This window comes from Cherax quadricarinatus, chromosome 37 (assembly GCF_038502225.1).
Source record: "Cherax quadricarinatus isolate ZL_2023a chromosome 37, ASM3850222v1, whole genome shotgun sequence".
Lineage (NCBI taxonomy): Eukaryota > Metazoa > Arthropoda > Malacostraca > Decapoda > Parastacidae > Cherax > Cherax quadricarinatus.
In genome coordinates this window covers 33195431-33209335 of record NC_091328.1, presented here as the reverse complement: position 1 = coordinate 33209335, position 13905 = coordinate 33195431, and positions in this window count along the sequence as shown.

The following is a 13905-nucleotide window of genomic DNA, read 5'->3' as shown; positions in this document are numbered from 1 at the left end:
CTATGCACCTCTCCTTCCGACAGTATTTAAGTCTCCGCACTGTCGCTTGATCTTCAGATAGTTCCTGACTATGGAACTGAACTCTCCAGGCTGAGGGACTGACAACCTCAAATTCTACGACTTCAAGGGTGATGGACTGATTACATCGTCTTCACATCTCTACTGTTCCTGCCTACTTTCTGTATTCGACTGAAGAAGCCTACTGTGTAGGCGAAACGTTTCGGAATAAAGTTGCCTAACTGTTGCCTTTGTGTCTTACCTACCAACCTGTCGGTATTTTATACCATTTTGAAGTTCACAGACAGGAGTGACAGGATCACCAGTGCCTGACCGCTTGGGTACGCTACTGGAAAATGCACTGGCCTGTAAGGACTTAATCCGAACGTCGTATTCTGCGGCAGTATGGCAGATCTCGGATCCAAGCTGGTAACCCCAAAATGGTACGATCAAGTCATCAATTTGGGCATACCATCGATAAGGGTTGAGCACAATGTGTAAGTCTCTCATGGAAGCAAATCCCAGTAGAAGATCACCATGGAAAGTAATCTGGTCGACAACAAGGAAGGAAGCAGTAAAGTCTCTACCTTGGATAGAAAAGGTGAGGGAAGTCCGACCTCGGACACGCAGGTGAGAACCAGCTACTCCATTAAGGGAGGACACATGAGTCGGTTCTACGAGAAGGACATGTCGTAACTGCTTATCCTTAAACAAACTAGACCTGATAATATTGACTTGCGCACCAGAGTCCATGAACAAATGAATGGGCGCATTATGAACAAATGCTTGCACTATAGGGCCTATCGTTGCATTGGAAGTTATGTGCAAACTAAAAGGTGGATTGTCATCAGAAAAGATTTGTTCCACTTCATCCCCAAAATCATCTACGTCAGAGACGTGTGAAGCAACATCATCAGAGGGATTGTCATTCTCGAGACTGCTTAAGGCTTCAAAGGAATTGTGAACGGGGATGGTGTACTCATCACCTACTGTCACCATGGGACGGTTTGACTGGGGCGCTCCAATTCCCCCGAATTGGAAGAATGAGCCTGGTTCTGGTTAATCTGAGAACCACGACGTCTGTTTCCTCTCCTGGTTCTGCGGTTGGAACGGCCACGGAAAGACCCAGAGTACTGAAGATTGTAGAGAGCATTGCACTCAGATGTGTCATGTCCATGTATTCTATGATAAGTACAGTAGGGAGGATCAGACTGGTACTCATCATCAGTACGACGCCTCTTAGGGTGACTATCAGGACAATTAATTGCAATATGGCCACGGAAACCACAGTTGTAACAAGTCCGCTGACTATGGTTACTGAATGTACTATGAATACTACGAGGTTTTAATGACTTTGTACACTGGTCCTTGGTGATCGCTGCGATGGTTGACGACCATGATTTGTCGCTGTGGCGCAAACAAGAGGTGGTGCAGACTGAGGCATAGGTGTGAAATTACTGCTGATACCCGGGAAAGTACCCTGGGGGCACAAGGAACGTACATGATTTAGGGCTGTAAGTGGTTCCATCTCACAGTTGGAGGATTAGCCTCATAAGCACACACGGAAGCAGGCGGCATTAGTTCTTTGATTGCTCCAAAAGCTGCTATTTTAGCAAATGATGCTGTGGATCGTTTATCCTCATCAGGGACAAAAACTCAGGGCTGGACGTCATTGATAAATGATGATGAAAGTTTATCTAATCTAAGAGCAAATGCATTCAACGATTCATTAGTCATGGGTGTAGCATTCACGAGTTCCCGAAGAACGACATATGGATCAGCTGTTTTTACTGGTACAAGGAAAGAACGAATCAGTTCCTCATATTGTGACCACTTAGTAAGAATCCTGAAGTCTCGCATTTCAAGGAGATCAACAACGTGAACAGCAGCAGGAGACCAATGAAGAGCTTCTTTCGCAAGTCTGATAAGACTTTCCTCTGAAGGAGGACCGTCAACTAGAGCATTAACACGAGAACGAATGGCAGTAAACCATGCTTCAAGACTATGTACATGGCCATTGAATAAAGGTAACGCATCAAGGGAATCACGAGTAAAACTATAGTGTCTCAGTGTCTGGGTCGGTCTGTCAGTCGATAAGGAACTATGAGGACTGATGACAGGAGCAGCAGTAGCCTGAGAGGTCTGAGTGTCGACATTCACTAAAGTATCACTTGACGGTATGTGAGACATAATGGCAAAGAAGTTGCACAAAAATAAATAAGGCCAAAATGATGAATAATAAAAATGACACAAAATGCTAAAATTTAAATAATAGAGATGTAACTAATTCTGCAGAAGTAATAAAAAAAATGTCTAAGATACACTGCAAGAGGAAGGACAACTCAATGTAAGGGACTGCTGGACAAGATAAAGAAACAATGTAAGGGACTGCTGGCCAAGATAAAGAAACAATGTAAGGGACTGCTGGCCAAGATAAAGAAACATTGTAAGGGACTGCTGGCCAAGATAAAGAAACAATGTAAGGGACTGCTGGCCAAGATAAAGAAACAATGTAAGGGACTGCTGGCCAAGATAAAGAAACAATGTAAGGGACTGCTGGCCAAGATAAAGAAACAATGTAAGGGACTGCTGGCCAAGATAAAGAAACAATGTAAGGGACTGCTGGCCAAGATAAAGAAACACATTGAAATTTACAAGTAAAAATATTACTGGAGACTGAATTAAATGCAAAATGAGCTGTCTGTACTCTTGCTAATAAAGAAATTAATTAATAAAACTGTAAATCAATATAAAAAGTATAAAATAAAATCACTAAATTGTATGCAACGAGAGATAACTGGGAAATTTAAATATTTTCTAAGAATGCATAAACAAAATTAAAATATAATGCAAAGACAACAATAGGAAAAATAATAAAATGAAAAACAAGACTCAAACAATAATGAACTGAATAATAATGGATAAAAATATCAATAAAAGAAAAAATTCACTGCAGAACAAGTGCAACAAAATAAGGTGCAGAAATAATCACTGCAGTAATAAAGTTACACTGGGAAAATGTAGGTTAAATAATAAAAATAAAAATATGAAGGAAGACTGATTGAACACTTTAACTCTTAATTGTAAATTAAACAAAACAATTTACTCAGAGTAAAGAAAACACTTTACGTTAAAAAGAAATTTAAATTACACTAAGAGTGAATTTGTTCAAAGAAATATGAAAAATATGAATAAAAATCAAACAAGAAACAAAACCGGAAGTGTAACACTTACAAGTGGCGGGGCACACAACACTTACAAGTGGAGGGGCACACAACATTTACAAGTGGCGGGGCACACAACACTTACAAGTGGCGGGGCACACAACACTTACAAGTGGAGGGGCACACAACACTTACAAGTGGAGGGGCACACAACACTTACAAGTGGCGGGGCACACAACACTTACAAGTGGCGGGGCACACAACACTTACAAGTGGCGGGGCACACAACACTTACAAGTGGCGGGACACACAACACTTACAAGTGGCGGGACACACAACACTTACAAGTGGCGGGGCACACACAACACTTACAAGTGCCAGAGCACACAACACTTACAAGTGGCGGGGCACACACAACACTTACAAGTGGCGGGGCACACAACACTGACAAGTGGCGGGGCACACAACACTTACAAGTGGCGGGGCACACACAACGCTTACAAGTGGCAGGGCACACACAACGCTTACAAGTGGCGGGGCGCACAACACTTACAAGTGGCGAGCACACAACACTTACAAGTGGCGGGGCACACAACACTTACAAGTGACGGGGCACACAACACTTACAAGTGGCAGGGCACACAACACTTACAAGTGGCGGGGCACACAACACTTACAAGTGAGGAGGCACACAACACTTACAAGTGGCGGGGCACACAACACTTACAAGTGGCGGGACACACAACACTTACAAGTGGAGTGGCATACAACACTTACAAGTGGCAGGGCACACAACACTTACAAGTGGCGGGGCACACACAACACTTACAAGTGGCGGGGCACACACAACACTTACAAGTGGCGGGGCACACACAACACTTACAAGTGGCGGGGCACACACAACACTTACAAGTGGCAGGGCACACAACACTTACAAGTGGAGGGGCACACACAACACTTACAAGTGGCAGGGCACAAACAACACTTAGAAGTGGTGGGGCACACAACACTTATAAGTGACGGGGTACATAACACTTACAAGTGGCAGGGCACACACAACACTTACAAGTGGCAGGGCACACACAACTCTTACAAGTGGCAGGGCAAACGCAACACCTACAAGTGGCGGGGCACAAACAACACTTACAAGTGGCGGGGCACACACAACACTTACAAGTGGCAGGGCACACACAACATTTACAAGTGGCAGGGCACACACACCACTTACAAGTGGCGGGGCACACACAACACTTACAAGTGACAGGGCACACACAACATTTACAAGTGGCGGGGCACACACAACACTTACAAGTGGCGGGGAACACAACACTTGCAAGTGGCGTGGCACACAACACTTACAAGTGGCGTTGCGCACACAACACTTACAAGTGGCAGGGCACACACACCACTTACAAGTGGCGGGGCACACACAACACTTACAAATGGGGGGCACACAACACTTACAAGTTGCGTGGCACACAACACTTACAAGTGGCAGGGCACACACAACACTTACAAGTGGGGGGCACACAACACTTACAAGTGGCGGGGCACACAACACTTACAAGTGGCAAGGCACACAACACTTACAAGTGGCGGGGCACACACAACACTTACAAGTGGCTGGGCACACAACACTTACAAGTGGCGGGGCACACAACACTTACAAGTGGCGGGGCACACAACACTTACAAGTGGCGGGGCACAACACTTGCAAGTGGAGGGGCACACAACACTTACAAGTGGCGGGGCACACACAGCACTTACAAGTGGCGGGGCACACAACACTTACAAGTGGCGGGGCACACACAACACTTACAAGTGGCGGGGCACACAACACTTACAAGTGTCGGGGCACACAACACTTACAAGTGGCGGGGCACACACAACACTTACATGTGGCAGGGCACACAACACTTACAAGTGGCGGGGCACACAACACTTACAAGTGGCGGGGCACACACAACACTTACAAGTGGCGGGGCACACACAACACTTACAAGTGGCGGGGCACACAACACTTACAAGTGGCAGGGCACACACACCACTTACAAGTGGCGGGGCACACACAACACTTACAAGTGGCGGGGCACACACAACACTTACAAGTGGCAGGGCACACACAACACTTGCAGGTGGCAGGGCACACACAACTCTTACAAATGGCAGGACACACGCAACACCTACAAGTGGCGGGGCACACACAACTCTTACAAGTGGCGGGGCACACACAACACTTACATGTGGCGGGGCACACACAACACTTACAAGTGGCAGGGCACACACAACACTTACAAGTGGCAGGGCACACACAACACTTACAAGTGGCAGGGCACCCACACCACTTACAAGTGGCAGGTCACACACAACACTTACAAGTGGCGAGGCACACACAACACTTACAAGTGGCAGGGCACACAACACTTACAAGTGGCGTGGCACACAACATTTACAAGTGGCAGGGCACACACACCACTTACAAGTGGCGGGGCACACGCAACACTTACAAGTGGCAGGGCACACACAACACTTACAAGTGGCAGGCACTGTTGCGAATAAGAAATTTTTTAAAGAACTTCAGAATGTGGCCTGTTACCATTTATTTCTTATGCAACAAGATTTTTGGATCGGAGTTATTTAAAGGTATTTTAGTGTCTAGGGGAAATAATTTCAACTTGGAAACTCCATAGAATAATAGTCAAATTTATTAAAGTATTTAAATACAATACTTAATCTTCTCTTTGTAGTTAATGTAACTTAATACTTTGTACAATAAATTTACCATATACGTTTAGTTCAAAATCATGGAAATGTCTCATTAATAAGGATGTTTAATTATTCTTCCTGTAATTAAGTCTTCAATAACATTTTATGTCTTTGTCTTAACAAGACTGTAAACTCAAAATACAAAAGGTACAAGATTTAACAAGACCTTTGAATCTGGCCGTAAAGTATCTCTATGGATTACTGAACTGACCAAGAATATAAATATCAAAAGAATCTTTCAGAGCAATGAGGAACAAACTGAGTCAGGTCTAGAGTCCAATCCCCTCAAGGAAGGTTCCTTGATGTTGGTGAAGGGCTCTTGATTTAGGGAATTGGATTTGTGCTCCAGTTCCCCGAATTAAGCCTGAATGCCTTCCACATCCTCCCCAGGCGCTGCATAATCCTCCGGGTTTAGCGCTTCCCCCTTGATTATAATAATAATAATAATAATCTAGAGTCCAATTCTCAAAACCATTCAAACTGTACACCATAAGAGCCAATATACGATCAGTTGTCAGGGCTAGAGCAGGGAGCAGACTGACTACTTGCCAGTCTGTTGACGCGTAGTCAGGTTGGATCAGCTGACCCAAATGTCAGCCAGCCGGACATAAACAATTGAACAATTCACCGGATGGTTCCGAGACTTAAACTCCATATACACAAGAAATCCTACCTAACAATAATAGTAAAATAATAGTGATAATAATAACAAAATAGTGATAATAACAAAATAGTGATAATACCATGGTATTTTTCATATATTAACATATAATAATATAACGCCGAAAGTCTCTATTTTAGCTATAAACGGGGACTTTCGCACTATAATATTAAGTGATGAACATATTCTCTTACAATAGTTAAATAACACAGGATGACCAATTTCGAAGATATAACACCTCCCCTCCCCCCCGTACGACAATAGGTCGCAGTAGGGAGTTTGCAAGCGTCCTTGGTAATATCTCCTTTATAGTTAGCGTCCTCTTGGTAAATAAGGCATGTAGTACGACGGAAGAATGGAGAAGAAAGAACTCGATCAGCATGGTTATTTGCCAGAGGATGAGCTTTTGGAACAATGGCCGGAAGAACTATCTGGAGTGGCTTCCATCATAATTCGAGAATAGGAGTCTCGGACATGACTGTCAGGGTCATCCATGTGGACTTAATACTTCGTCCCATCAACGAAACGGTTTTCATTGTTATATTGTCAATATAAAAGAAAATCATTAACAAAAATATATAATATATATATAAATTACGCTCTAAGAGTACTCATTTCTTAACTTCACATTTTAAGGTAAACATTTTTTTTTTCAGGGGCGAGAAAGGGCATCAGCAATTATGTTAAGGGATCCACTTAAGTTTTGAAAACTAATCAGATAAGGTTGGATCCTCAGAGCCCACCTGAGGATCAGGGTGTTCTTTGATTTCATAGAATTAATGTAAATTAAATGGTTGTGATCAGAAAATACCATAATTTTATGGGGGGAGGTTCCCAGATAAATGTGAAAATGTTCCAAAGATAATACTAGGGCAAGAGCTTCTTTCTCTACAGTGGCGTAATTCTTTTGGTGACGTTTCAACTTTGATGAAAAATAAAATATAGGATGCAAAATATCAGTAGAGGGGGATTTCTGAAGTAACGCCTCCCCCACAGCATAACCGCTGGCATCGATGTGTAAATAGAAGGGTTGATTAAAGTCAGGACTTTTCAATACGGGTGATGAAGAAAGCAACCGCTTCAACCGATTAAAAGCTATCTCACAATCTTTCGTCCAGCAAAACTTCATCTTACTACTGGTTAACTCAGTAAGAGGAGATGCAACCTGAGAAAAATAGGACAGAAACGTCGATAATAACCAGTCATTCCAAGGAACCTCTGTATAGACTTTCTATCTTGAGGGATAGGAAACTCGGCAATGGCCCTAACTTTTACATCAACAGGACTTACCGCACCCTGACCTATACAAAAACCGAGGTATTTAATCTTGGCTTGTCCAAACTGACACTTGGCTAAATTTATGGTGAAGTTGTACTTTTCTAACTTCTTAAATAAGGTTTCCAGGCGAATTAAATGTTGCTCCCACTCATTGCTATATATAACAAGATCATCTAGATATGCCTCCACTCCTTCTAAATCATTGGTCAGCAGGTTCATCAGGCGCTGAAAGGTAGAGGCTGCGTTACACAACCTGTGAAGGCTTACTCAGCCCTGTAACAACTTCAGTCAGTATTACTCAGGCTGGCTCCTCCTCAGGAAAATTAATGAATAGAAAAAGAAATAATAACAGACAAACATAAACACTTTATTATATAGAAAATATAAAATATAAAATACTTAAATATGAAATATTAATCCTACATTAAAGAAAATGAAAAATGAAAAATATAAATAACTGAATTCAACGCTAATATACATAGGTGTGTCTGGTGTTGGTGACACTGTTTGTTGAAATCGTAGCCGTTGCCGATGATGGGGGAAGTCGCAGGTGTTGGTTACAACCCGCTGGCTAGTTCTTCACAGTATAGCCTTGAGCATTATATCCCGATTACAGGAAAGCAGGTTCTTTACCACTGCAATTTCATACAGGTGCACAGGTAATTAAATCCAAAAAAGACGAAATCTTAGGACGTTAGTCCTTCTCCATTAGTTCTTCTCGTTGATTGACAGTTGACTCTCTCTGTCATCCAAGCTGAAAAGATAGACAGGTTACCCACTCCTTAAGAAATCACTCTCCATGATAAGTACAATACCTAAAAGATGTGGTGATTATTACAACAGTCAACTTAGAGCAAGACTGAAAGGACTAAGTTTATTATTTGTCAAAAGTGAAGCTTTTAACCAATAAATCCACTAGAATACAAAGCAGGCATGTACTTACAGTAGTGTTGGGAGCTGTGAGTCGAGTGATTTACTGTTTGACCAGAGCCCCACACGTCACCTTTCGGGGGGGGGGGGAGAAGGAGGGGAAGGGATAGCGGGAGCTAGACTGACCCTACCTTAACAAGCAGCCGGCAATCAAACTATCACTTTAGGGGTGGGGGAAAAAAGGCAGGAATAGCGGGAGCTTGACTTACCCTACCTAAACAAGTAGCCGGCAATGAAACTATTGTTACTAAATACTCCCTCGCTACTCCTATCTATTGAACTTTTCCCTCACACTCCCCCATACCAAGACTTATAGTCAAGGAATATAAGAAGAATAGGTGAGGAAAAAATTCTAACATATGGAAGTCGCGTAAGGCAAGAAATCTTCTACTGACTGTCACGACTTAACCAGTCAGAGAAATAATTGGATGAACCATTGATATACACAATATGGAACTTAAAAGCCTGCAGTGCCAATGTCCACCTCCAGAGGCGACTGTTGGTTCCCTTAAAAGTTTCTAGGTATATCAAAGGTTTGTGGTCCGTTTCTTAAATGAATTCTTTTCCCAGCAAATAAAATTTAAGTTTGGAGATTCCCCACACATGGGCCAAACATTCCTTTTCTATGGTGGAGTATCTCGTTTCTGCAGGAAGGAGTTTCCGGCTTAGGAAGCATACAGGGAAGGGAGTACCATCATGGTATTGTAGTAGCACTGCACCTAAGCCAGTATTGGAGGCATCAGTTCTTAAAATATTTTATTAATATCTGGAATTTTAAGTATAGGGTCTTTCGAAAAGATGCTTTTAATCTCATTAAACTTTTCCCGAGCTACGTCGGAAAGTTCAAGAGGTTCCTTCACAGACTTTTTAAGGAAGTCGGATAAGATGCCTGTAAGATCAGTAAGGTTCAGGATAAACCGTGCATAAAAATTTACAGAACCATGAAAACTATGCATGAGCTTCTTGGTTTTGGGGAATTTAAATTCTAATAAAGCTTTGATCTTACTGGGGAGAGGCTGCAGAGGGTTATTAGAAAGTATCAGTCCAAGATATCTAATCCTGTTATACCCAAGGAAGCATTTCTTCGGCTTGGCAGTGAGGCCATGTGAGCGTAACCTACGCAAAACTGATGTTAATGTTTGGATATGTTCGCCCCACGTGGATGTCATTACGTAAATGTTATCAAAATAAACTGAAACATTTGGCATATTACCCAAGACCTTTCTCATCAGTCTCACGTAGGTAGCACAGGCAGTTACCAAACCGAAGGGCATAGTTCTATATTGCATCAGTCCTTGGTGTGTAGGAAAAGCGGTGTACTGCTTAGAAGAAGGATCTAACATTACTTGATGATATGCCTGCGCAATATCAATCTCTGAAAAGAAGGAAGCGTCATAAAATTTGTGTAGATCGCTCTCTATTAAGGGCATAGGCTCAGCATCCCACCGAGTTATAGCATTAAGGCCTCTGAAGTAAATAGCAAGTCTATATGAATTATCCTCCTTCTTAACCATGATTACTGGTGAGCAATATGCAGATACTGAAGGTTCAATGATCTTTAGTTTTAATAATTTGTCTACCTCTCGGTCAAATGCATCCCTAAGGTGAACTGGAACTGGGTATAATTTTCGTTTGATAGGATTGTCAGTCACTAAGTCAATCTTATGGACTACCGTGGAGGTAACACCTGGAATATTAGTAAAGACGTCTTGACACATTGAAGTAGTTCATGTCTTTTATGGTCATCCAAAGATTCATTAATATTAATGCTGGTTGCGCTCGAGTGGTCAAAAGTCACCAAGTCATGTAGTTCTTCATCATAGTCTAAGTTAGAGGTGTCAATTACGCACACCTTACATTCTTCAGTTGTCGTATCAAGTTCGTGTGGAAAAACTAAGTCAAAGTTACTAAGGCAGTTAACCAAATTTCTTTGGTAATATTTCTTAAGGATGTTGATATGATAAAGCTTAGGTTTCCCCTTGACTTCTGTGAGGTAGTCAACTTTTCCACAAATTTTTAATACTTTATATGGACCTTTCCATGCTACTAATAATTTATTTGACTTGATCGGCAAAAGTACAAGAACTTCATCCCCTACTTTAAAACTTCTCCTCTGACTTTTGGAATCAAAATAGGTTTTATACTGGTCCATTGACAAGCTTAGGTTTTTCGAAACTATGTCAGAGGTCTCCTCAAGTTTAGATCTAAGGTCAAGGAGAAACTGGTAAGAAGACTGAACCTCAGCATTTACCTCCTCATTAGTCCATAAGTCATGAAGGATGGACAGTGGACCTCTGGCCTGTCTACCATAGAGAAGTTCAAAAGGTGAAAACCCCAAAGAGTCACTGGGAACTTCCCTCATGGCAAACAAAGCACAGGGTAGGTAACGATGACACTCCTTAGGTTTAAGGGAGCAAAGTTTCCTTAAAATGGACTTGAGAATCGAATGCTGGCGTTCAATCCTCCCATTACAGCTGGGATGATAGGGTGTGGTGAAGAGAGGCTTCACTCCCAGAAGTTGGTATAGATGTTGCATTAAGTCAGATGTGAATTGTGTCCCACGGTCAGACAAAATTTCTCTAGGGATGCCCACTCTGGAGAAGATGGACAAAAGGGCTTCAGCCACCTCTGTAGTAGTTATGGTCTTTAAGGGAACGGCTTCAGGGAAATTCGAAGCATAATCAACTAATGTTAATATATATCTATGTTCCCCAGATGAAAGTGGAGATAAAGGACCAACGATGTCAATAGCTACTCTTTCAAACAGTACCGTAAAGATAAGCATTTTGACCATAGGTACTCGCCTGGTGCCTCGGGAGGATGACAGTTGGCAAACTTTACACGATCTACAATAGGTAGTGATGTCTGAGGAAATTTTTGGCCAAAAATAGGTTTCCCTAATTTTATTTAAGGTTTTACGATGCGAGAAATGTCCGGCCACTGGCAGGTCATGAGCCATTTTAAGAACAGTCTCTCTGCATTGACTTGGAACAACTAAGATGGAATAGTCTATCTCATCTGAATTTAATTTGAATACTGACTTGTACAAGATACCTTTTATATATTCAAATTTATATGAAAAGTTTTTCCTTTGGATCACTTGATGTTGTTTAGCGGCATTATGGTAATTCTGAAGAGAAGGGCAATTGCGTTGTAAATTGACAAAGGAGTCCTTCGATATGTCTAAAGGCTTAAAGTCAGGGAAAATCAAAGGATGGATAGTAGGAGAAGCCTGGGCTTTGGTCTGTGCCCTAGTCAAGACATTTATAGTATCGGAGGTGATATCTTCACTTTCATCTAATAAGTGAACCGGTGATCCTACTACCTCGCTTTCGAGAGTATTATCACTGGTTTTTAATCCCACATGAATCTCGCGAGACATTGTCTCATCTGAACTTTCGAGGGACTTCTCTGATTCTACAGGAAGAGGATCTGAAACACTTATGTCCATCTTTGGTGATGAAAGGTCAACCTCAGAAGGAAGAATGGCACCTTTTACATTACCTATTAGTACGCAGCAAGAAGTGATGGGAGCTAGTACGGCTTCAGACCAGCCTGTGAACCATTTAGACCTAATGTAACAACGGATGGTAGGAAAAGTGTCTGTACGGCCCAAGTAGTCTGAAAGTATAGCAGAGGAATGAGTTTCTTTAAGATTAGGGAACAGCTTATCAGAAATGACTATACATGTGCATCCAGTGTCTCGTAAAATGGTAGATACATTAAGTCCATTAACTGTTCCTGAACAGAAGGGTGCTTGGTCATTACAGTCTTTAAAACATCTTCCAATTTTTTGGACCTTCTTAGAAGGACAATCTGGACGTTTATGTCCCTTAACACCACACAAATGACAAACAGGAATAAAAGAAGTCATTTTACTTTCCACTAGAGGCTTTGATTTCTTAAGGTCTGATGAACCCTTGCCCTTAGGGTTCGATCCCTTTAGGTCTTTATAGGAATTGTGAGCCTCAGCATACAGGTCAGCAGCCTCAGCAACTTTCTCAGCCTTAATCAGGTTACGTTCTCTGATGACTGTTCGTATCTGATGGGGAAGAGCTGTCAGGAACTGGTCAACAGCCATGAAGTCTCTAAGAGATTCATAACTGTGATCAATTCCTGAACTCTCTATCCAAAAGTCGAACAAACGAAAGAGTGTTACCTGTAACTGCTGAAAGTTCTGGTCAGGCTGTAAGGTGGCATACCTGAAATCTTTCCTGTAAGAATTAGTGGTTTTTTGATATGCTTTAAGGATTGCCTTCTTCAGTATGTTATAAGTTGCATAGTTATTCAAAGCTGTACCAGAAAATAACATTCCTAACCTGGTAGCCCAGGTGTCAGCAGGCCATTCACAGAGGGTAGCGGTATTTTCAAACCTGATAATGTATGAAGTTATGTCTTCCCCCTCTGTGAAGGGAGGTAAATTAGGTGTTCGAATATGTGCACTGACTGCACGTTGTTCCATTACTACTTCCTCTAATTGTTGTTGTGTAAAAGTTAACTTTTTTATTCTCTAATTCAAGGCGAGATTTTTCGAGCTCGCGATCCTTTTCTCTCTCTATTAACTCATGTTCTGTAGCTTTTTCCTCAACTTCTCTATCCTTTGCTCTTTCCTCAAGTTCTCTTAATTTAACCTGTTCCTCACGTATCTCAGCTTGTTCCTCACATATCTTAGCTTGTTCCTCACGTTCCCTAGCTCTTTCCTCACGATCAAGTCTATCACGCTCCTTTTGGTCTTCTCGCTCTCTTTCTAACCGTCTTTCTTGGATTTCTCTCTCAATTCTCTCTCTCTCTCCTTTTTCTCATCTCTTACTCTTTCTGTCTTTCTTCTCTCTCAATTCTCTCTCTTTCAAGTCTTTCCTGGATCTTAGCACTAATGAAAGATTCTAAATTTTTCCCTGTTATTCCTAACTTACTTCCAGCATTCATCCAAAACTGGTATTCCTCCATACTTGCAAGAATAACTAAACTATCAGAGGAAATGAAACGGGTATTAAAGAAAACGGAGGGTTCAATTCCTGCTCCGCTCAAACTGTAAATAAACCAGAGGGCTCGATCCCTGCTTCAATTAAACAATATGTATTAATTAAAACGAAGGGTTCTATGCCGGCT